The following is a 25,099-nucleotide window of genomic DNA, read 5'->3' as shown; positions in this document are numbered from 1 at the left end:
TTCATCTGCTTCAGCCGTCTCCTCCCCCCAGGACTGGGATTAAAGGCATATACCACCAGGCCTGACTGTAGAAAATCTAATTTTAAAATTTATAATAGCATGTTGTTATCCTCATACATTGAATACTAATCAGACTATTTTGAATACTATGTGGTAGAGAGTTCACTGTATAAAATGATGAGCATGTATCTTCAATGTTACAAATCCCATGCTAATTGGCCACAAAGATTTGTAAAAATTCAAACCTACTCTGGGTTAATAAAAAGGATCTATCCTCCCTAACTCCTGGTCTGCAATTTTTATTAGGCATTAAGAACATTGAAAAAATAAATATAATCTGTTATGTTGAAGGCATAGTGTTTATTCTTTTGGAATTCCTCTTTTAGAGTAATTTCTTCTTGCTGTTTCTCATTTGGCATCCCAGTCTTCCTCTTTATTTAGATTTTTTTTTTTTAAACTTTTTAAACTTAGGTTTCCTTTGGGAAGGAACTGTGTCCTTGGTTGGCTTTCTCCTGTGAACTCTGCTTCCCTTCCCTTCCTTGCCAGACACTGCCTATCTATCTACTGTCTGCTCACTCCTCTCTGTATAGCTGTGACAACTGGCTCTGCTTTATCCCTCCTAGACTGCAGCTTTTTTGAAAAGGATTTCTTTTGGAGAAACACAGTGGTCTTTTCACAGTTGTAATAACCACTGTAATGCTCCTCTCCCTCAAGTTCCCAATACACAGCTCTTTCTCATATGTACGAATTCAGACCCTTCGGTATCAGTATGATAATCAGCTTGCGAAGAGCTTATTCCTTTCCTCTTTCTTCCCTTTCCCCTTCCTCTTCCTTCTTTGAGATGGTCTTACTTCGTAGACTGGGCTGACCATGAACTCACTGAGTAGCAGAAGCTGGCTTCCACCACCTAAGCTTCCAGGGTGCTAGAGTAACAGCGGTGGGCTGCACCTGGCCAGATGTGCTCTTTCTTTTTTTAACAGGTTTGCCTGTCACTGAGCTGGAGATTCTAAATAGGAGCCTGAGTTTTGCTGTTAGTCAATGTTTCTCTTCATATGCCAGCTGGTGGGTCTCACAAAGATCCTATTTGTCCTCATTTATTGAAAGGGAATCCAGCAGAAAAGCCTTTAAAGTTCTTTAAAGTTTAAATATTTGATGATCTTAATATGCTAACAGGATTTCTCTGCGTAGCTCCGGTTATCCTGGAACTTGCTCTGTAGACCAGGCTGGCCTGCCTTTGCCTCCTACATGATGGGATTATAGGTGTGTGCCACCACCACCACTCTGCTGTCTTTTTTTTTTTTTTTTTTTTTGAGACAGGGTCTCTCTTTGTGGCCCTGGCTGTCTTGGACCTGGAACTTACCATGTAGACTAGGCTGGCCTTGAATGTATAGATTCACCTGCCTTTGCCTCCATGCTGGCTTGAATCTATACCTTATTAGCATAGTCATCTGAATAGAGAATGTGAGCACTTTGAAAGTCTATAATGGTAACCAAATATAAGCTTATTATACATTTTCCTTACATCTTATTGTTTATTGCATTTTCATTAAGGAGAGTGACTGGTCTCTATTCCCTGTTATGCTTGTTGGTTAGAATATTACACTTATTTTTTAGCATTTATTGATAAATACTTAGGGTACTGGTAGCATCTTTTGTAATGTTTGGATTCCAGTCACTGATCCACTTTTCTCTGTTTTAGCATCTAGTTTGTGGCATACATATAATATGGTCTTCAAGTTTGACAAGTATAGTAAAGCAAGGCTGTGTGCGATAGGCCGGCATTGGGCCAGTTGTACTTTAGTTTAAATATTCCAGTTTGGCTTTTTACAGAATTTTTACTTGGCTCAAAATTATTATTATTATTGTCATCATAATTATTATCATCATCATTATTACTACTGCTATTAGTGTGTGTGTTTGTGTGCTACAACATACAGAGGTCAGGCCGAATGCAAGAGTTGGTTCTCTTCTGTCGTGTGAGTTCCAGGGATTGAACTCAGGTCTGCACTCTTAGCAGTAAGCCACTGAGCTACCTTGATATCCCAAGATTATTTTCTTCAGTCTGCTTTTGAAAAAAGGTGCTTAACATGAAGAATTCTGTTCTTAACGTGAAAACTTAGTGCTCTGATACCTAGTAAGCCATTATCATGCCTTGTTTTTTCATCTTATTCTTTAACTTACTCAGACTGCAGTGGGCATGCGTTGTCATTGTAGTGTTCAGGTTGGTGTTGTGACCTTCTTTCTGTACGAGCCATATTACTGAATTATAACAGCATGCTTCTTAAGGATATGGTGTTTCAATTGAAAACAGGCTTTTCCTGTATATGCCATGCTTATTTTTCGTTGGGAGTTTTGTGCTTATGTATAAGACAAGGAATGAGAGGTATAGGAAGGCTCTTGTTTTAAATGGAAGTTTAAGGAGGAGAATGTTCTATAAAAGAAGTGGAAGGGGGAGGATTGTGGTCAGCTTAAACTGTTAAAAGGCTTAGGATCAATACTGAAGTAGAATATGAGCATCTTAAGCTATTTGCAGGGATTGACTTGTTTATAAAAGCACCGGGTTGTTTCATCCACCTTCTTGTAGAACACCCCCGTTTTGTTAGGGAAGGGAAAGATCAGACAGAGCTTGACCTTGAAAATAGAAAAGTTGTAGTGAATGTGAATTGTTGGGTGGTTTCAGCACCCTGTAAATCCTGTATTGTTATGGTAGAGTCTGTAGTTAACAGTAGTCAGAGGTGTGCTGAAGAACTGGCTTTTAGTGCACCCCACTGAGGTGTCTTAGAGTGTATGCAGTACACTGCATATATTTGACCACTTAAAATGTTACATGTAAGTTGGTTGTGGTGGCTCATGCCTCTAATCCCAGCACTCCATAGGTTGAGACAGATGAATCTCTGTGAGTTCAAGACTAGCCTGGTCTATATGGTGAGTTCTAGAATAGCCAGGGTCATATAGAGGAACCCTGTCTCAAGGAAAAAAAAAAAGTTATATACCTATGATATGTATGCATGGTTTGAGTGTAAGTAAAAGTGACTTCTGAGCCATTGGTTATATTATCAAAAGAACTGTTGAGACAGATAGCCCCAAGCTAATTTGAAATTTCACCTAGTTTTAATGAAGACTTAAGTGTTACATTCCCCCACCCCCATAGATTGTATTGATTCCCTTGCAGTAGCAATGACTTCGGATGCTAACTGAAGTTTAAGTGTATCTTTCTATAGAGCACAGACCATAGTCCAGAGCCTCCAATTTGGTTGAGGTTTGCTACTACAGCCAGCAAGCTGGTGCCTGCCCTTACTCATGGCTTACAGCTTTGGATGTTTTATCCTATTAAATTTTAGAGAACTTTTCTGAGAGGAAATGGTTCCCTTCACCCTCCCCTCTGCCCAACAACCAAGTAAGGTGGTATAACTAGTGTAAAAGGTATGTTAATTTAGTCAATGACAGTACAATTCTGAATAAAAAGAATGGCTAGTTTTTAATCAAAATTGTATACTGAGCTAGTGATCTTTTCAGTGATTATGTCTCATAACATTTTCAAGTGATGCTTTTCTGCTTGTTGACAGATTTTCTTGGATTGTCCTCAAAAGTAATTGGGACATACGGAAGGAAATGATTCTTTACACCTTGGGTTTACCTTCACTATGTGTAGCAGTGTGACCTTGGCCACTTTACCTCTGTATCAGTTTTCTATTCTTTCATCTGTAAAATGGGATTAACACCTGTCTTAGTTACATCTTGGGCTCATTTAGTATCCTAAGAGTGAATCTTGTACATGGTAGGAAGTTTTAGTCACAAGAATGTATCCAATTTATGTAGTATTGTATCTCTCCTTTCAAGTTTGGTAATGATCATTTCTGTATATAAAAAGATGAGGGATACCTTGACGCTGCTTCTCTCTCAGATGTGTGCTGCACAGAGAAACTATTTATTCTTGTTTGTGTGGATGAGCACGTGCCGCAGTGCATGTGTGGAGTGCAGAGGACAGACTTGCAGATGCATTTCCTTGCTTCTGCCTTTGGGTGTCTGAACTTAGGTTGCCAGGCTTGCATGGTGTGCGCTTTACCTGCTGAGCTGCCTTCCCAGTTGTTGTTCCCCCACCCTCTTCTGTTGAGTTTTGAGGTAGGTCTATGGTAGCCTAGGATGGTCTCAACCTTGACCTCTTGCTTCAGCTTCTGGAGGCTGAGGTTATAGGTGTGTATCAATAAGTTGATTTTCTTCTCATTTTTAAGATATGGTTTTAGATTGATGACCTAGAACTTGTGATTTTCCTGCTTCTATGTCCCAAGTGTTGGGGGAGGGTCACAGATGTGCAACATCACATCTGGTTTGTATAGTACATTTCACTTAGAATTTGATATACTTGGAGCAGCTCTTCAAAATTTGGTAGTACTAAAGTGGTTTCTGGTGAGTTCTGGGGTGGCTTTGCTTTTATCTCTGATTCTCTACTTTTTTCAGTTTCTATTTTTCTGTTTAGCAATTCTCTAATTTTCCTTTGTAAGTGTTACATAGTTGAGGATGACGTTGAACTTCTGATCCATCTCTACCACCAGAGTGCTGGGGTTATAGTCCAGTGCGGCAGGTACCCCTGGTTTTATGCGGTGCAACACTGTTTTTCTAGTCATGCCAGGCCAGTGCTTTGTAAACTGGACTGCTCCCCAGCTCATTGTCTTGATTTTTAGAGTATTATTTTTATTCTATTTTACTTCTCCTACTACGTTGGGGCTAGAAAATAGCTTTTATGTGTCAGGCAGATCTTACTCTTTTCATAATTCATAAGGGAGTAGGGAAAGAGGAGCATTTGTGTTCTTGTCTTGCACTCTTGTAAGTGAATTATCAGGAAATGGGGAGAGAAAATAGGATTTATTTATTTATTTATTTATTTTTGGTTTTTTCAAGATGGTTTCTCTGTGTAACCTTGGCTGCCCCGGAACTCATTCTGTATATTCGAAATGTATGCCTGGCTTATCACTTTTATTTTGGTCAACTGTTGGTAGCAAAAATCATTGAAGACCAGAGTTCTCATTTCCACCACAGTTCAAATGCTGTATAATTGTTGGAATGTATTAATTTTTGTCCCTATTTTGAGCTAGCCTTCTGATTGAAAAAGTATCCTCATCACTAATAAACTAGTCATAGAGCGGTAGTTAGGATCTGAAATGATATAAGTTCTGTTTCCGCTATAACTTTAACAGATACTTGTCTGATTTCTTAGATTAAAAGCAGAGTAGTAATTCATAGCTAAGGATACGGGAAGTACAGGGCGGCACCGGGGAAATGAGTTAGTTGTAGTACTACAACTTAGAAGCATTGTTGACTAATTTTTTTTTTTTTTTTTTAGAGACAGGGTTTTACTATGTAGCCCTTGTTGGTCTAGAACTCTGTGTAGAGTAGACTGGTCTCAGAGTCACAGAGATACTCCTGCCTCTGTCTCCTGAGTGCTAGAACTAAAGGTATGTACTACTAGTGGCCCTACATTGTTTTGTAATTCATTTTTTAAAATTTACAATGTTAATATTTTTTAGGATTACTTTTTTTTGTTTGTTTTGTTTTTTTGAGACAGGGTTTCTCTGTGTAGCCCTGGCTGTCCTGGAACTCACTTTGTAGACCAGGCTGGCCTCGAACTCAGAAATCCACCTACCTCTGCCTCCTGAGTGCTGGGATTAAAGGCGTACGCTACCACGCCCGGTGATTATTTTATTTTTTTAAAGATTTATTTATTTTATGTATATGAGTACACTATTGCTGTGCAGAATGTTGTGAGCCATCATGTTGTTGCTGGGAATTAAACTCAGGACCTCTGTTCCATCCAGCCCTGCTCACTCGAGCCCAAGAATTTATTATATGTAAGTACACTGTAGCTGTCTTCAGATACACCAGAAGAGGGGGTCAGATCTCATTATGGATGGTTGTGAGCCACCATGTGGTTGCTGAGATTTGAACTCAGGACCTTTGGAAGAGCAGTCAGTGTTCTTTACTGCTGAGCTATCTCTCCAGCCCCAGATTTCTTTATTTTTTATTTATAAGAGTATACTGCAGCTGTCTTCAGACACACCAAAAGAGGACATTGAATCCCATTACAGATGGTTGTGAGCTACCATGTAGTTGCTGGGAATTGAACTCAGGACCTCTGGAAGAGCAGTCAGTGTTCTTAACCTCTAAGCCATCTCTCCAGCCCTAAAAATAATTTTCAAACACATTTCATTTTTTCTATGCTGAACATGAATTTTTATCTTGAACTAGAGGGTATAGCTCAGTGGTAGAGGATTTTTGTAGTATGCACAAGGCTCAGTGTTACTCCCCCCCAACCCCCCCACCCCCAAATTCAAATTTAAATTCCAGCAGTGTAAGTTTAATGTGAGAGTGTGATTTCAGTGAGATGTATAAATAATGAAATGATTAGGGTGTAGATGGCTGTTACCATGCCTTTGGCACTATCTAGACCAGAAGCTGCCACTAGAGATGCGTAGTGGGTAAAGATACTTGCCTCTAAGCCTCACCACCTGAGCTTGACCTTCTGGATCAACATGATGGAGAGAAAGGACTCCCCCAGGTTTTCCTCTGACTTGTACACATGCTCATGGGGTGCTTCCACATATGTGCATAGGGTGAATGTACAGTTACTCACACACACATTGTAAAAAAAAACACCAAAAAGATTAAGATGAAGCCAGGAGCTGTGGTACCTGCCTATAACCCTAGCATTTGGGAGCCGAGGCAGGAGGACAAGATTTCAGGATCAGAATGGGCTAGTTAAACCTTGTCTCCATTCTTACGTGTGAGGTGACAGAGATGGAGGGAGCTTGCTTACAGTAGTTAGGGAAATCATGGCCTGGTGTGGAGGGAGGAAGGATTGGGTGAGCAGATGGAATGGGTTAGGACTTGAGCAGTGTGGACAGTATGGAGGCTTTAACTGAATGTTGAGGTCCTATCTTTGTTAATGGTCATCAACTAGAGTTGAGATAAGGAAAGCTGAGGACAGTGTTAGATAGCTGTTGAGTTAACAAGTAGGGATAGATAATGTCTACTTTAAAAGAAAAAAGGTTTTGGCAGGTTGACTTCAAATTCAGTTTGTAGTCCAGGCTGGCCTTCACCTTGTGATCCTCCTGCCTGAGCCTCGTGAGTACTGGGTTCTATAGGCATAAACCACTATGCCTTGCTACCCAATTAAAATCGAATGTTATATTAAATAATAAAATTTTAGTTTAAGTATTCCTTAGCTATGGTTTAAGGCATACTTACACAGTACTCATGTTTATCTGAGTATTAGGAACAATAATTTAGATACTACCTAGGTGGTGGTGGATGTGGGACAGAGAAACTGAGCCAGGGCATAGACTTTTTTTTTTTTTTTTTTTTTTTTTCCTGTAGATAAGAAAGTATCTAGAAGATTGCTAGGTGAATGTAACAGTGTTAGTGGGTACTGTGTGAGACATGGACCTTACTAAGAGGGGGTTTTTAAAAAGAGAAGAAAAGTTGGAATTTTACCTTCTTTAGTCTTCTATTTAGTGTTTCTAATTTTACCCTCTACAACTTAACAGTAAGTTTGTTTACTTTAAAAAGTACTTGAGAGGAGGTACTAAGCATTTGCCAGATCTACTCCATTCTCTTGTGTTCTTCAGCCATTTTATAGCCATTTAGTTATGTCACCATCCTAAAGTTTTGTCTGTCTGTCTGTCAGTCTGTCAGTCTATTTGTCTATTTTTGGTGCAGTGGAGGTCTATAATTAGCATCTCTCTCTCTCTCTCTCTCTCTCTCTCTCTCTGTGTGTGTGTGTGTGTTTGTGTGTATATGTGTGTGTGTGTGTGTTTTGAGACAGGGTCTCAGTATACAGTTTGGCTAAGCTGGAACTTGTTATGTAGACCAGGCTGGCCTTGAACTCAAAAATCCACCTCTGCCTCCTAAGTGTTAGAATTAAAGGTTTGTCACAATGCCTAGCTTCTTGCCAGTATTTTACTATAAGAGGATGTTATGAGACTTAAGTAAAATTAATGACTTAAAAAATATTGAGACAAAAGGTATAGTGGCACAGGTGTGCAATAATAGACCAGCAGAGGTAGAGAGAGAAATCCTGACTTTTAGGCTATTCTGGGGTTAATATAGCGAGTTCAAGACCAGCATCTAAAAAATCCAAGGTGTGCTGGGCGGTGGTGGCACACACCTTTAATCCCAGCACTCGGGAGGCAGAGGCAGGTGGATTTCTGAGTTCGAGGCCAGCCTGGTCTACAAAGTGAGTTCCAGGAAAGCCAGGGGTATACAGAGAAGCCCTGACTAAAAAAAAACTATATATATATATATATATTCCAAGGTGTAATAGTGTTCTAGCTTATCAGTAGAGCATTTGCTAGCTGGCACAGGACCTTGGCTTCAATTCCCAGTGCTATGGAAAAGAAAAATTCAGGTAACATTATGTTTTTATATTTGTCTATTGCTAGTACAATAAACCTATAAGGTGTCAACTTTGCACATTATTTATTAAAGTTTATTATAAAAATCTATAAAAGTAAAAGCAGGGGACTAGAGAGATGGCTCAGCAGTTAGAAGTGTTTGTTGTTCTTGTAGAGATCTGGGCTCAGTTCCTGATGGCTCATAACCATCTGCAACTATAGATCTAGAATATTAGACACCTTCTTCTGGCCTCTGAGAGTGCCAGGAATGTCCATGACACACAGACATTCATCCAGGCATACACTGGAACACATACATCTTAAATGGCTGTATATGCACTAGCGTTAAGCCCATAGGTATCTTTACTTAGCTTTTACCCAGTCCCGTTTCTTCCACATTGCTACCCATTTGCTGCTTGCTCACCACCTCTCCATTGTTTTGAAGTGATCATGTATGTGATTTCAGCATAGATTAGCCTTCCCTCATGCTCAGTTAGCAATTAGAAAACTTCACTTATTTTTTGTGCTGTGTGTGTGTGTACTTGAGTAAATATTCTCCTGTGGAGGCCAGAGGTTGACTTCAGGTACCTTTCTCTATTGGTCTTTACCTTTTTAAGGCGGGGTCTCTGACTGAACCTGGTGTGCTGTTTTGGTTAGACTGGCAGGCCATGTGACCCACCTGTCTCTCCTCTTTAGTGCTGGAGTTACAGGTACATGTCACCATGCACTGCTTTTCTCATGTGAGTGTTTGGGGTCTAAATCAGGTTGGCGTGCTTGCATGGCAAGCATTTTACCCACTGAACCATCTGCCTCATCTCGGTTTTCCTGATTGTTTTTTAATGGGAGTGAGTTATACCATGGTCAAGTCAAGCTGTTTGAGCCCTATTGATTATGTTGAAGGATGTGCTGGTTGTAGAAAGACTTAGCCCTTTTTTATAGATCAGGCTTTGTGAGAGTCAGAGATAGGAATATATGTGAAGATACTTTATAAACTCTAAACTCAAAACAAAAATGCTCTGCTCATAACTGGGCATGATGGTGCACACTTTCAATCCCAGCACTCAAGAGGCAGAGGCAGCTGGATCTTTGTGATTTTGAGGTCAGCCTGGTCTATATAGCAAGTTCCAGGACAGCTGCAACTACATAAGAAGATGTGGAGAGAAACATGTAAGATTTCATTATTAGAAGTAAATGGCAAATTCCTGTAGACGTGCCAAGAAGTAATCTGTGTAATGAACATAAAGCCCATAGTACTGAAAGCACCTTGTCACCATTACCCGCAGCCATTTAGACATTTGAAGCAGCCATTGCTCATTCCAAGTCTGGCCTGCTTTTTCTGCATGACTTCTCAAAGTTCACTGACATCTCCCTCCCATATTTTCAAGTTTCTTTTATACCCTTGGATTAATTTATGTAGACTTGAACTTAGATAAAGCAGATAGATGGGCTCTTTGTGCTTTATGTAAGCATTCTGTTGATGTTTAGCAATGATCTTCCACATCTGAAGATCATTTTGTTTCTGTTAGAATAGATCAGAGAAAAATACAATAGTTATGTGTTTGGGTCACCTGGTATATGTGTTCTTTTGGGGATCGAGGTGCTCTGCACGTGCTCAGTGAGTACTGCCATCATTAATATATATGCAAAAGCCACCAAGGGTTCTAATTTGTCTTCAAGTCTGTAGTCACTTTGAAATTTTGAGCATTTTAACTCGTCTGCCTTTTTATTTATTATGTGTAGTGTATTTTCTTTTAAAAATATCCTTACAAGTACTGAGCTTTGGAGGGGGAGCAAGAAGTCATGGATGTAGGCCCAGTGGTTTCTTTAGAAATGCTCCCATTAAATAAATTCCCTTGCAACTTTAAAAGGACTGGTTTCCTGGATCCACTAGACACAATATGAGTTCTGGATGCTTGGAAGTGGTTATAAGTGTCCCTAGGTAGTTTTTTTATAAAGCGGGGTTTATAAACCACTGTTGGATTTATATATGCAGGATTCCTGGTTTCTAGGTAGTATTTATTTAACAGACGATAGCACAACCATATACACCATGGCAACAAGTTCAAAGACTGGATGAACTTTAAGAACCAACATTTTAAAAAACACTGGAAGGCTGTTGGAACATTGACGACCAAATGAATTAAAATTTCAGGGATGCAATAGACATTTGTAGTGGGCTGATTATGGACACATGCTGAAGGAAAAAGATAAGCCAGAGATGAACAGAATCTTATTAAAAGTGTAGCGTACCCCTGGCCCACTTCAATCACTGGTTGGATTTCAGTGATCATCTTTCTCAACCCTTTTTGCTTAATGAAGAAATAGTAATTCCCACTGTCTAAGCAGATGCATTCTAGAGTTTTTTTTTTTTTTTTTTTTTTTTTCGAGACAGGGTTTCTCTGTATAGCCCTGGCTGTCCTGGAACTCACTTTGTAGACCAGGCTGGCCTTGAACTCAGAAATCCGCCTGCCTCTGCCTCCCGAGTGCTGGGATTAAAGGCGTGCGCCACCACGCCCAGCTGCATTCTAGAGTTTTAAGATTCTTTTATTTGCAATATTCAGAGTAGAACAGTTTCTGTGGATGTAAAATGATGAAAAATTGTGGTCCATACTCAAAAATCAAAAGTAAACTGTAGAAGTGGATTCAGAAAGTTGGCAGCAGACAAAGACTTAAACAACAAAAACAACAAAGAAACAAACAAAACCCCTGCAGTGTGGGGCTGGAGAGATGGCTCAACAGTGCTGCTCTTGGAGAGGATCCAGATTTGGTTTCCAGGACCTGCTTTGGGCAGCACACAGCTCCCTCTCTGTAACTTTGATTCCAGGTGACTCAGTGTCATCTTCTGGCCTCAAGGACACCGGTTACACACATGTGGACACTTACAGATAAGATTATTTTTAAAGATAAAGCAAAGTCATTTGCTAAGAAAATAAGGGAAAAGACAATTGTGATGATTGGGAATTCCTCTGAAGAGCTGGAACCCATAGAAGGGAATAGAGAATAGGTCATCTAGGAAGCAATGACACCGTTACGAGTTGCTTAAGGTCTTTCATTTATTTCATTAGAAAACGTAGGCCCAGGACTCTCAGACTTTCTTATGTCCTTGCTATATCTCCAGGGCTCTTTGCTTATTCATCCGTGTTCTTTTTCTTGACTCTGCCTCTTCCCTGCCCCTTCTTATTTCCTTTTGGGAAACAGTTCAGTTGAGTACAGACTGTTTAAACAGATCCACGAGGTCATAGGCTTCTGTTGTTTTGTTTGCTGTATTGGTGATAGGTAATGGGTGGATCCCTGGGCCTCTCTGGCTAGCCAGTCTAGCTTAATTATGTATCTCCAGGTTCTAGTGAGAGACTCTGTCTCAAAAAGCAAGGTGGGAGCTGTGGAAGATAGAGAAATGACTCAGCGGATCTGAGCAGTTGCTGTGCAGGCATGAGGGTTAGAGAGTGGAGCCCAAAGCTGATGAAAAGGCCAGGGTGGCCACATATGTGCCTGCAACTGTAACTTCAGCATGATAGGGGAGTGGAGACAGGGGACAGGGGATTGTTAGGTGTAATTTCTTTCTATTGCTTCCTGATTCATATATTCTTGACCATCATTTTGGACCTCAGCTGTTGTGGTAATCTAAACCTTTATCATGGAGAATATGAGTCTGTCCTGGGTGCCTGCTGCATGTGTATGCATGTAATATAGTGTACTGCAATGCAGTGCAGTGTAGTTTACTGCAGTATAGTGTGGTGTAATATACAGCATAGTGCAGTGTAGTATACTGCAGTGCAGTGTACTGTAGTGTGCTGCAGTGTAGTGTAGTGTAATGTACAGCAGTGCAGTATACTGCAGTACAGAATAGTGCAGTGTAGTCTACTGAAGTGCAGTGTAGTGTAGTGGACTGCACTGCAGTGTAGTGTAGTGATTTTCATTAACTTTTGGTCTTACACAATATGAGGTTAGAGACATTTCTTAGATTCAAGGTTCCAATCTTCTATGTTTCCTTTATGTGGTAGCAGTGCTTTATCTCCTTGGTTATGGCATAGGTTACACCATTTAATGGAGTGACCTTTGACTATGGATGTAGTGCAGTGATTCTGAACCAGAAGTTTCCAGAGGACAGTTGACAATATTTGGACATATTTGTAATAGGTACAAGTTTGAGAAGGTGAGGCTTATGGCATCATGTGGGTAGAGGTCAGAGATCTGACCTGGATCTGACAGTGTTTGGGGGAGTGAAGAACAGAATTAATCCAGTCAAAAATGTCAGTACTGCTGAGGCTGAGCAAGCCTGGTTTGGTGGCTAAGCAGTGTCATCTTTCAGTGGGTTCTGCTGGTACTGTTTCTTTCTCAGGAATCAAAGCATGCAAACTACAGATGTCTAAGTTGGAAGTATTAGAAGCAGAGCTGCCAGGAGAGTTTTCAGGCTGTGTGAGAACAGCTCCTGCTCTTCTTTATTTCCAGGCTTCTGTTCTCTGGCTATGGAGAAAGCACGATTGATTCAAAGAGTAAGTGCGCTCTGTCAGATAGGAGCACCAGCCCTGTGGAATTCTCTCTCAACTCCCATTTCCTACTAGGACACTTGCTTTCGGGGGATGGCCCATGCCAGAGACCAGGTCATCTTAAGTCTAGAGCCCAGCTGCATTCCTTCTCTTAGGAAGGGAGTTGTTTGTTCAGGAGCACTGTTAGCAGCGTGTCTAGTCACAAACAGTGTGTCTCCGAAGGCCTTTAATGATGCTGGCAGAAGCATTTCAGGAAGAGATGCAAAGCTGTCTAGAACATGTTTATATGAACATATATATGCTAATTCTATGTGTATGTATACATATGACTTATTTTCTCCTTAAAAGTATGTTACTGTCCACTGTAATTAGTAGTTAACTTTCATTAATATTTTGTGAACATTTTATTTTTTAATTTAGGGGTGGGAGCAAGACCTGGCTGGTACCTTGCCCATAGTCTCAGCACTCAAGATGCTGAGTTCTGGAGGGTTGGACTACATAGTAACACCCTATCTCAAAAAAAGAAAGAAAAACAAAGTAGTTGTAAGTTATAGACTTAAAAAAAAAGTTAAATTGCTCTATGAACAACATAGAGCAGAGCTTCCTAAATTTTTTCTACTTGTTAACATGGCCAGAGAAAAATTTACACAGCCCATTCATATATATGAATGAAACATTTATTCCTAGTAAATAAAAAGAAAATTATTTTAAAAACAATTCTTTGGCATAAATGTGATTTTTACCATTTATTTAACATGAATGCAAGGGGCTGGGGAGATGACTTAGTGGCAAGAGCACTGACTGTTCTTCTGTTGGACCTGGGTTCAATTCCCAGTATCCACATAGCAGCTCACAACTGTCTGGAACTCTAGTTCCAGGGTATCTGACACTCTCACACAGACAAACATGCAGGCAAAACACCAATCTGACACTCTCACACAGACAAACATGCGGGCAAAACACCAATCTGACACTCTCACACAGACAAACATGCAGGCAAAACACCAATCTGACACTCTCACACAGACAAACATGCGGGCAAAACACCAATGCATATAAAAATAATAAAACTAAAATCATTTAAAATGAATGCAAATATGCATGCTAGTGCAATAGATGTGTTTATTTTTATATCAAAGTAAACCTTGAAGTATTTGATAAGCAGAGCATAGAACATCTTCATTGTGTTTCAGAGGTAATTGACATTTTGATTTATAATTGTCATGTTGAAAATGCTGATTTGCATAAACACATGTAGTTCAAAGTGACAGAGATATGTTTAGGGTCATTTCAGAATTGTTGGAAATTCTCTTGTAATTCCAAATGGAATTTTGTATGTGTGCGCATATGTGTGCATGTACGTGTGGGTGTGTGTCTGTGTGTGTTTGTGTGGGGATGTGTGGGGGTTAAACAGCAACTCAAAGAAAAGTTGTAGGTTAGAGGACCAATGTCAGGTATTTTCCTCAATTGTTCTCAGCCTTAATCCTTGAGATAGGGTCTCTGGCTTATTCTCGTAATTGATCATTTTGAGTAGCTTGGCTGGCTAGTAAGCCTCAGTGCTCTACTTTTTTCTTCCTCCCCAACACTGGGATTTTAGATGTATGCTGTGGCTGGTGGGATAGAATTCTATTTTAATTCTATTTAATCCTACATTTTCATGGCAAGTGCTTTACCAACTGAGCTATCCGTAGCTCACTCCAAGAATAATTTTTAAAGTCAAATATTCTAATACAATTCAATCCAAAGATATGCTGATTTGATATTTGCATGATGAGGGATCATGGTAGAAAAACATTGCAAGCCATTGTTTTTTATAATTAAACCATTGCATTTCTTTCTTTCTTTTTTGTTTTGTTTTGTTTTGTTTTGTTTTTCGAGACAGGGTTTCTCTGTGTAGCCCTGGGTGTCCTGGCACTCACTTTGTAGACCAGGCTGGCCTCGAACTCAGAAATCCACCTGCCTCTGCCTCCCGAGTGCTGGGATTAAAGGCGTGCGCCACCACGCCAGGCTAAACCATTGCATTTCTATAAGAACAGAAAACTTTGTATGTATAATGAAAAGATTACACTTAATAATGCACAGTAATCTAGATCCTGTCCAAGGTATTCTAAGTGTTTGGCATGATGGCATGTGCAGTCCGAAGCATACTTTGTTTCAAGACTGCAGTGAAGTTCCATGATGCAACAGGAGTGAGTACCACCAATTCATTTTTGATTGTTGCACTTGAGAAAATTTTCCTTATTGCCAGCATTTTCATGATCCCCATGACTCATAGTTGAAGATTTAGTCGGGAGCTACAGTAAGTGTAAACTAGTGAATTTTGAATTATATTTTACCCATACAAATTTATCTTTGTCTTCTTTCTTTCTTTCTTTCTTTCTTTCTTTCTTTCTTTCTTTCTTTCTTTCTTTCTTTCTTTCTTTCTTTTTTTCGAGACAGGATTTTTCTGTGTAGCCTTGGCTGTCCTGGAACTCACTCTGTAAACCAGGCTGGCCTCGAACTCAGAAATCCGCCTGCCTCTGCCTCCCAAGTGCTGGGATTAAAGATTTGCGCCACCACCACTGGGCTCTTTGTTACCTTTCTGTTGTTTCAAATTTTGTAGAACTCTACCTGTTAAAGTCCATTGTTATGAATTACATTATTGATACTATTATAGCTTGCCAAATCTATTTTTTGTACTTATTTATATTTATTAGCCTGTGTATATGTTACCATGTATGTGTGTGCTTGATGAATGTGAAGGTCAGAAGAGGGCACTGAATACTGGAACTGGAATTATAAAGAATTGTGAGCTGTCATGTGGGTGCTTGGATCTGAACCCAAGTCTTCTGTAAGAACAGTAACTGCTCTTAACAGCTGAGCCATCTCTCTAGGCCCCACCCTACCAAATCTCAAAAGGCTTACTTTTTAATTATTAGACCTAGTCATTTTCAACTGAAGAGTTGTGTATGTATTTTAGAAGAATAATATAAATAATTGGGCTCTGAGCATCTAGCTAGTTAGAACCTATTCAGCTTGCCTGCTAAATCACAGTGGAAATCTTGAGAGAGTTGGAACAGAAGAACTTAAAACTATAAAGTTCTCTTCAAGGATCTATTAAAACATAACCACTTATAAAACCTTACTTCTCATTAGTGTTAGGGAATTTTCATTTTAGAACTCTAAAGCCATATTTGCTAATTATCTTCTCTACCACCCATAATCCAGAAAGACAAAGAGTTGTGCTCCCCTCTATTGTATATGTGGCATGCACATAGAAGAAACTAAAAATTTACTGAATGAATTTATGAGAAATGATTTTCTGTGCTTTTCAAGAGAACTGTCTGGCACATGTCAAGTCTTAAGAGATTAAAGAATGGCTCTTAATTTTTAAGAGTTTATATTTTTATTTACTGTTTTGTATTAATTATTATAACATGTGCCACAACATGCTAGTGGAGGTTAGAAGACAGCTATGGAAGTTGGTCTTTTGGCTTCCAACATGTCATCCCTGGATTGAACTCAGGTTCTCAGACATGCACAGTAGCACCTTCTCCCACTGAACCATCTTGCTGGCCCTAGACTGGCTCTTTCCCCCATTCTCGTCTTGTTCTAATCAAATCATCATAAATACAGTCATTTGACATTTAAAATAAATAAAAGTTTGTATCAACACTTGTAGATTAGAATTTGGTTGAATTCTAGAAAAAATGTCTTTCAAATATGGTACATCTATTAACTAATATGAACTGGTTTTTACTATTTCAAACTAAGTAAAAATAATTTTATTCAGTGTTATGTGTTTTTAATCTACATGTTGTCTTATGAATAAATGTTTCTAAATGCAGTTTGGGAACTAGAATTTGAGGGGAACTTTTTTCTTTAGCTTTCTGGATAATCACAAAATAAAGTGGATTCTTAAAAGTGTCAGTGGACCTGGTAAGGTGGAAGTGTTCTAGCCGCAGCTCAGATAGAGGAAACTTTTGCGAACAATTTATTTTAATTTTTTTATCCTACAGAAATCACTCTGGGTGTGAAGAATGCAAGTTTTTAATAGTGCCCTATTACTCTCTAGACACAGCACAATTCTAGCTTAGATGATTTGTGACAGGCAGTCAACTGTTGAAAGAGTTTGACTTTATTGTGTGTGTGTGACAGAGACCCATTGAAAGGCTTTAAGTATGAATGCCATGGTCACATGTTTTAAACAGTTTCTTTATAGTTATACTGGAGATGGATTTGAGGAGACAGTATTAAAGACAATGAGAATAAGAAATTGTAATGGGAATGAAGTTCTGAAGTAGGGAATTGATTGTAGGAATTTAGAGAGCCTGAATGTGAGATTTGTGTAGGAGATGATATTGAAAGGCTTAGATGATTAAATAAGGACAGGAAGAAACTAATGGGAGTAAGTTAGTTGAAAATTGGGAAAAGTTGTGAATGACAGGACTTAAAAAAAAAGTTGTGGTGGTGCATGTTCATATATATGCAGATGTATACAAGTGCACTTATGTGTGAGAGCAGAGGTCAGCCTAAGGTACCGTTCCTCAGGAACTGTACATCTTTTACATTTTTATTTATTTATTTATTTATTTATTTATTTATTTATTTATTTATTTATTTTACTTATTCTTTGGTAATTTTATACCTGAATCCTCCAACTCATGCCTACCTTTATGTCCTGCCTTTAACCTCCTGCCTGCCTGCCTGCCTGCCTGCCTGCCTGCCTGCCTGCCTGCCTGCCTGCCTGCCTGCCTTTAACCTCCTGCCTGCCTGCCTGCCCACTGAGTCTAATTAGTACTGCCTGTGTGTAAGACCAAACATTGGCTTATAGACAACATATCGTGGACCATACTCCAAAAGAAAATTCTCCCTCTCTATCTTGTTAGTCCTGGTTGTTTTTTAATTATTACCATTTGTTTGTTTGTTTGCTTGCTTTGTTTGTTTTTGTCACCTTGACACAAACTAGATAGCTGGAAAGAGCCTTAGTTGAGATGCCCCTCCATCAGATGGCCTCTAGGCAAGTCTGGTTAGTTGATATGGAGGATCCAGCGCAGTGTGGTTGGTTCCACCCCTGGGCAGGTGGTTTTGAACTGTATAAGAAAGCAGGCTGAGCAAGCAGTGAGAATTATATAAGAAAGCAGGCTGAGCAAGCAGTGAGAATTGTGTAAGAAAGCAGGCTGAGCAAGCAGTGAGAATTGTATAAGAAAGCAGGCTGAGCAAGCAGTGAGAAGCAAACCTGTAAGCAGCTTTCCTCTAGGGCTTTTGCTTCAGTTCCTGCCTTCAGGTTCCTGCTCTGAGTTCCTGCCTTTACTTTCCTCAGTGATGGAGTATGACCTGTTGTAAGATGAAATAAATTCTTCCCCAAGTTGCTTTTGTAATTGTGTGAAATCTAATTAAGACATTTGGTTTTTCTCAACTGGGTCTCTCACTAGGACCCAGACTGGTAGATTGGGATACGCTAGTAGCCAGTGAGCCCTTGAGTCTTGCTTGTCTCCACCTCCCCAGTGCTAGGATGCAATGTACCCCTTGGCTAGAGACCCTTTCCCTTTGATTATGGTGCTGGAGATGGACCTCAGAACCTTGGTCATGCTAGGCAGGTGTTCTTTCATTAATCCACATCCCAACTTTCAACTTCTTCAGAAAGAGTCTTGATAATTGTGTGTTGTTTTATTTGGCTGGACTATATATTAACTTCAGTTCACAATTTCTTCCTTTCCTCTTCAATTGTTGAATTGTTTGCTTATGGTCTCTAGCAATGGTCCTTTCTTAACCTGTGGCTCATGACTACTTTGGCAAACCTCTGTCTCCAAAAATATTTACAATGCAGTTCATAATAGTAGCAAAATTCTATTTATGAAGTAGTAGTGAATGTAATTTTATGGTTGAAGGTCACCACACCATGAGGAACTGTATTTAAAGGGTCACAGCAATAGGAAGGTTGAGAAGCACTGGTTTAGAGGACTATTTATTTCCTTTTCAATAGTTTCACTTGTTAGTTTTCAGGTAAATTAAGGATGAATGTCTTATATAAAACATGTTTTCTGAGATAGGGATGTAGCTTAGTAGTAGAATGCAAGGGTTTGATTTTGATCTCTTGCACCAGAAGACAGACAGGCAGGCAGGCAGGCAGGCAGGCGCTCACACACACACACACACACACACACACACACACACATTTGGTTTATTTTTTATGCTTTGACTTTGAGTCATGTCCTTGGGGATTCTGTGACTCCCGATTCTCCTGTCTGTGCTCTTCTCAAAGATTACAGGCGTATGCTACTGTTAGAGAAATAATAAATCTTCGGTACACTGAGCTTAGTGAGGTGAAGGAACGGCTTCTTAATAGCACTTGGCTGACTCTGGCTAATGCCCAAAGATGGGCCAGCCTCAAATAGAAGATGTTACTAGCATGGACACATTAGGCTTATGCATTCCACACACTCACCCTTAAGTCCTTTTCAGGTCTAGCCCCAGGTTACACTTGGAACGGATGAGAGATATTGTCAGACTCATAATTACAGTGGTGCTGTTTTTATTTATTTATTTTTATTATTTTTTTTATTTTGGTTTTTCGAGACAGGGTTTCTCTGTATAGCCCTGGCTGTCCTGGAACTCACTCTGTAGACCAGGCTGGCCTCGAACTCAGAAATCCGCCTGCCTCTGCCTCCCAAGTGCTGGGATTAAAGGCGTGCGCCACCACCGCCCGGCTGGTGCTGTTTTTAAAAATAGTTGTTACCCAGATTCTTCTGACCCATCTGCAGAATTATGTTTTCTCTGTGAAGCGGAGAGGGGACGTGGTGGCTGACCAGGACTTAAGATAGCTGTGACCTTGCGCTGTTCCCCAGAGCTGCCCCCTAGAATTATGTTCTTTGATACAGGGATGGGCCTAATGGCTGTTAGTAAGTCAGAGTTGTCTCTTTGTTATGGGAGTGGAGCCTCTTTGGAGATCAATCTTGGTGAATAAACTTCAGCAGAAACATTCATAGCAACCCCAAACTTCAATTATGATACAAAGTTTTCTTTCTCACATTGTACACTAATCTTCCAATCCTGCTGGAGGCAGCAGTCCTTTAGCTAAATTCTTTGTTCTGTAACTTAATATTTCCTAAGCAAGTTTATTAGTGTTTTTTTGTTTTGTTTTGGTTTGGTTTGGGTTTTGGTTTTTCGAGACAGGGTTTCTCTGTATAGCCCTGGCTGTCCTGGATGGAACTCACTCTGTAGACCAGGCTGGCCTCGAACTCAGAAATTCTCCTGCCTCTGCCTCCCAAGTGCTAGGATTAGAGGCGCCACCACTGCCCGGCAGCAAGTTTATTAGTAATTTTTTTTCAAAACAGTGATTTTTCTCTGTAGCCCAGGCTGTCCTGGAACTCGCTCTTGTAGACCAGGCTAGCCTCAAACTCAGACATCTACCTGCTTCTGACTCCAGAGTGCTGGGGTTAAAGGCATGGGTCACTATGTATATGTATATATTTTTAAATGGGTATGGGGTACATAGGTTCTCAGTATTTCCTGGCTCCTAACTTGTAATCCACCTGTTTCAGTTCTTTCCAGTGTTAGGAATATAGGTATTTCTATGGAGCCCAGCTCTCAACACCTCTCTCTCCCCGTCCATTGACTCTAATGGTATTATTTTAGCATTGGGATGTTAAAAGTAGACTAGTTAAAAATCGACTGAGTGTGAAGTTGAAAGGGCTTCCAGACTCAGGCCTGGAAGTTAAACTTGTGTTGGCTCTGTTCTCCGGGATTATTCCAAGTTTATTTTAATCTGCATCTTGCCGTTTTATGAATGAAGTTCTCTTTCATTCAGTCCAATAAGAAAATGGCCATTAACACACTGCTAAATAGCTCCAGCTTCTGGTTTGAACTAAGTTATAAAACTTAGCATAGTGGCAGGTGCTCCAACTGTTATATGTGCCATGTTACAGGTAACACATAGCATCTTTGTTAACCAGAACCTACTTTCTCGGCTACTGTGAAGGAGGTAAAATCTAGATGAGAATCTTCACTGTTGCCTTTTGTTATTTTAGCTTATTAAAATTGATAAATTGTGAACTTTGCAAGTGTATTTTATTATGTTTTAAAAATTTGAATCCCACCGGGTGGTGGTGGTGGTACACGCCTTTAATCCCAGCACTCGGGAGGCAGAGGCAGGCAGATTTCTGAGTTCGAGGACAGCCTGGTCTACAGAGTGAGTTCCAGGACAGCCAGGGCTACACAGAGAAACCCTGTGTTGAAAAACTGAAAAAAAAAAAAAAAAAAAAAAATTTTTTTTTTTTTGAATCCCACGTGTTAGCTTCATAAACATTGAACTGTCCCTGTTTGGTTTTGTGGTGAATTAACAAAGCACACTTATAGATCTGATTAAATGTGGCCTTTTTAGTCATTCTTCTTAAAAAAGTTATCTTCCAGCCTTCCTCTCTGCCCTTTCCTGCCCATGTGGGAGGTTAGAGGTGACCTCACTGAGTCCCCCATGTCATTTGTGAGGTAGGATGTTTACATGACTAACAGTAGAGCTTAAGCCCTAGGCGTCCTCCTGTCCCTGCTTCTCAAGTGCTGGGATTCTTGGTGTGTGCCACTTTACTCAGCTCTTTGCATAGATTCTGGAAGAAGCAACTCAGGTCTCACAGGCACTGCACTAATGGAGCCCCTCCCCAGCTCTCCGTCTTCCTTTTAACCTCAGTGACAGACAGGGTCCTTTTAACCTCAGTGACAGACAGGGTGTCTTATGTTAATGTGACCAGAAGAGGAATGATTTTGAAATTTGTTGGCTGGCTTTTTGAATAATAATATTAGGAAAATATTTTTTCTGAGTGAAGATAATGGGATAATTAGCTAAACTGGTAGTTTTGGAGGCAGTTGTTTTGGAAAGTATCTTTGTCTATTTATTTAACGTGCTGTAGTAAATTTAGTAAAATAGGAAGTAGAAATTCATCCATCACACTCCTGGTGGCTGAGAAAGGCGAAGAATAAGACACAGCAGGTTTGGTGTCAAAAGGCTTGTGCCTCCTAAATGTCCCTTCTTGTCCTTTCTTCACATAGGCCCCATTTGTATTTTCCGTGGTTCTGGAGATTAAGCCCGGGACTGGCCTTTACATATGCTAGGGGAGCCTTATCCCACTGAGCACATCTTTAGCTCTCTCTTTTATTTAGGTCTTTTTGAGGTAATGGTGCTTAGGCTGGCTTCTTGAACTTGCTGTGTAGCCCAAGCTGGCCTTTAATTCACAGTTCTTCTTCGTTCTGCACCTCCATGTGCTAAAATTCGAGGCATGGGCTGTCATGTTCATTTCACTTGGGCCTCTTAGGACATGATCATCCTTTGAGGGCTCTATAACCTGATTTCCATTCTTGTAAAACCTTCAATGAGGGCTAAGTTTCAACATATGAATAGGGTATTGTGAAACAATTTGTCCCGTACATCCATGTCTTTGTTATATGTAGATAGAGTATGTTTGCTCTATTCCAGTAGCACCATATGTCTGAAGTCTAGAGTCGTTTCATTCTCATCTAAGTGAGCATAGGCGAGAGTCAAGATGTTGTTCATCTTGAGGCAAGTTGCCCAGCTGTGAATTTGTGAAATTAAGTTATCTGCTCCTAAGATGCAAGTTTGGGGCAGGCAGAAGATAAGCATTCCTATTCCTAAAAGGTGAGAAAGAGGAAAGAAGAAAGGGATTGTGGGTGTTGCATAAGGAAATCCAAAGCCCAGCAGTGTAAAATAGTGTATCTTAAGGCTCATGAATAACGAGTTTTACCCCACATCTTGCCTTTCACACCCCCTGCTGTAGAATTTGAGCTTTTAAAACTTTGGCAGTCTTGGTGTTAATAGTTCTGCTGGGTGGGTGCAGCCTGTGTGGTATGGGTTGGAATGCTGGTCTGTGGCTCTTCCAGGCTAGAGTCAACCAACCTATGGGTTTCTGAGCCTGACAGGAGGAGGAGTACCCATAACTTCCTGAATGCCTTTGTGGCCATTTCTGTTACCTTGATGCTTCATCTCTTACCCCTACGAATCTGTTAAAAAAATCATCATAGATCTGTGGGAGTTGCTTTCCCAGACATACATTCTCATTCTTTACATCATGGCCAGGAAGAAGCTCCCAAATAACATGTTTGCTTTCCTTTTGATTGTAAATTTCATCTTTAAGTCACTTTTCTATTTGGATTTACTCGGATGCTGTAAGCCATGCTGTGGTTCCTGCTTTTGTTTACATAGCTCATCAGCCAGACATCTAATTTTACCACTCACGAATCCTATCTCCTGTACAATGTCAGGATAGGACTCAGTTCATAATGGCTCTTTATCACTTTTTATTTTTATTTTCATTACTGTATGTGGAACCCGGATCCTCGAGCATGCTGGACCGTTTTCTACTATTGCACAGTAGCCCTTGCTTCTCTGTAAAAGGGTCTGTGTTCTTCCCGTTGGCAGTGACATGTTCCTCATTTCTGCGACCTCATCGGAATGACCTTTACTGTTCATATTTCTATCAAAAGCATCTGTGTAATCTCTGCAAGGACAGAGGCATTCTGTGTAGTGAGCTTCTGTGCGGTCGGTCGCCTTAGAATCATCCATAAGGCTCTGTTCATAGTGACAAGGCTTTTTTTACACACATGTCTAGATCCTTCCATCTTGTACCTATTATCCAGTTCCAAAGTTGCTTCTGCAGTTAGATTTATGTTATAACAACAACTCTACTCTTTGGTCCTAGCTTCTGTCTTTGTTTGGGCTACTATGACAACATATGCAGATGTGAAGGCTGGTCTGTATAGGTGGTGCTTTCTTGGTATGCTTTCACCATGTATAATAGTTCTAAAGAAATTATGTTACATCTTTACCCTGATATACCAGTTGTCTACATTGTTTTTGTTATTTTGGGGGGTATTTTTTGAGATTGGCCTTCCATATTTTATTCAGAGTGACTTCAAACTCAAGCTTATCCTTTTTCCTACACCCTGGAGAGCTGGGATTATAGGCACAGCACCACTGTGCTTTTCTACTTCTATATATTTTCATCTATTCTCCCTGCCTTTTCTTTGTCCACACATGCATATAACTGGGGGACATGAAGAGAAACACTTGATGCTTAGTTGCAGTCATAATGCCATGTCCCAGGATGCCTCAGGGTGCCTTTAAGAGTAAGCTAACATCTTTAAATGGTAATAAAAAATTTAAATCTAGGACACTTAACATCATAATAGTACTAAACTATACTCCATGCCTATATTTAAAGTTTGCTAGTAGTAGTTGCTCAAATAATTCATGTATTTTTTTTTTTTGTTTGCTTATAATTTTTAATGATTGCTCAAGTGTATCTACATCTACCTGCATACCAGAAGAGGGCATCAGATCCCATTACAGATGGTTGTGAGCCACCATGTGGTTGCTGGGAATTGAACTTAGGACCTCTGAAAGAGCAGTCAGTGCTCTTAATTGCTGAGCCATCTCTCCAGCCCCCAATTCATGTATTAATAATTTTCAAAGTGGTGCTTTCCTTATCTTCTTTGGATGTAAGTGTAGGGAGTTTTCAATACTTTAATCTTTGTAAATTGTATATTGTGTTTTGTGTGCTGGGGCATGTATATCTCCTGTATAACTCATTTGAGTTGCTTGGTTTTCAGTACATATTTACGACAGTCTTTTCTAGAAATATATTTTTAAAATGTTTTTGGAAAATACTGTAAAATTTAAGTTCATACAGATATATTATAGAATGATATGGAAAATTTTCATCCTATGGAAGTATACCATAGGATTTAAAGATTATTTTACCTCTCAAATATAGAGATAACTGGTCCAAATTTGTTCCCAAATACATAATAAAGTGGCATGCCTTTTTATTGGGTTGATGTTTTGGGGAAAATCACCACAGGTCTATAATAAGAAAACTACCCATAACTAGTGACAGTTATAATAATGAAAATGTCAGGAGTTCATGCCTGTCATCCCAGGACTTGGAGGATAGAGACAGGTAGCTCTCCCGGTCGTCTAAGGCCAGCCTGGGTTACATGAGCTTGTTTAAAAAAAAAAAAAAAAAAGATTACAATCCCCAAACAATAATAGTAAAAAGGATATACCATATGCATTTTTTTTACTTTTGATAACCAAAAGTATTTGTCTAAATTGTAGATCAAATTTTGTAGCGAGTACCCCTTTCCCCTTTCTGTTCAGTTAGAGAATAGTAATGTATGCTCAGGATAGTAATATTTGATTTAGTTGACGTGAATCAAAAATTGGGGAGTTACTGTTTT

At 39.8% G+C, this 25,099-nt stretch overlaps 1 protein-coding gene across 6 annotated transcripts in view; it reads left to right on the top strand.

Annotated features, from left to right (window-relative positions):
- The window catches only part of Nf1 (neurofibromin 1), a 247,835-nt gene that overhangs the window by 4,966 nt on the left and 217,770 nt on the right, over window positions 1–25,099 (top strand). The gene's annotated exons all lie outside the window — the stretch shown is intronic.

Source organism: Mus caroli, unplaced genomic scaffold (assembly GCF_978045245.1).
Source record: "Mus caroli unplaced genomic scaffold, Mus_caroli_1 scaffold_13, whole genome shotgun sequence".
Taxonomy (NCBI): domain Eukaryota; kingdom Metazoa; phylum Chordata; class Mammalia; order Rodentia; family Muridae; genus Mus; species Mus caroli.
The sequence above is the reverse complement of the archived record's forward strand: the minus strand, read 5'-3'. Positions and strand labels throughout refer to the sequence as shown.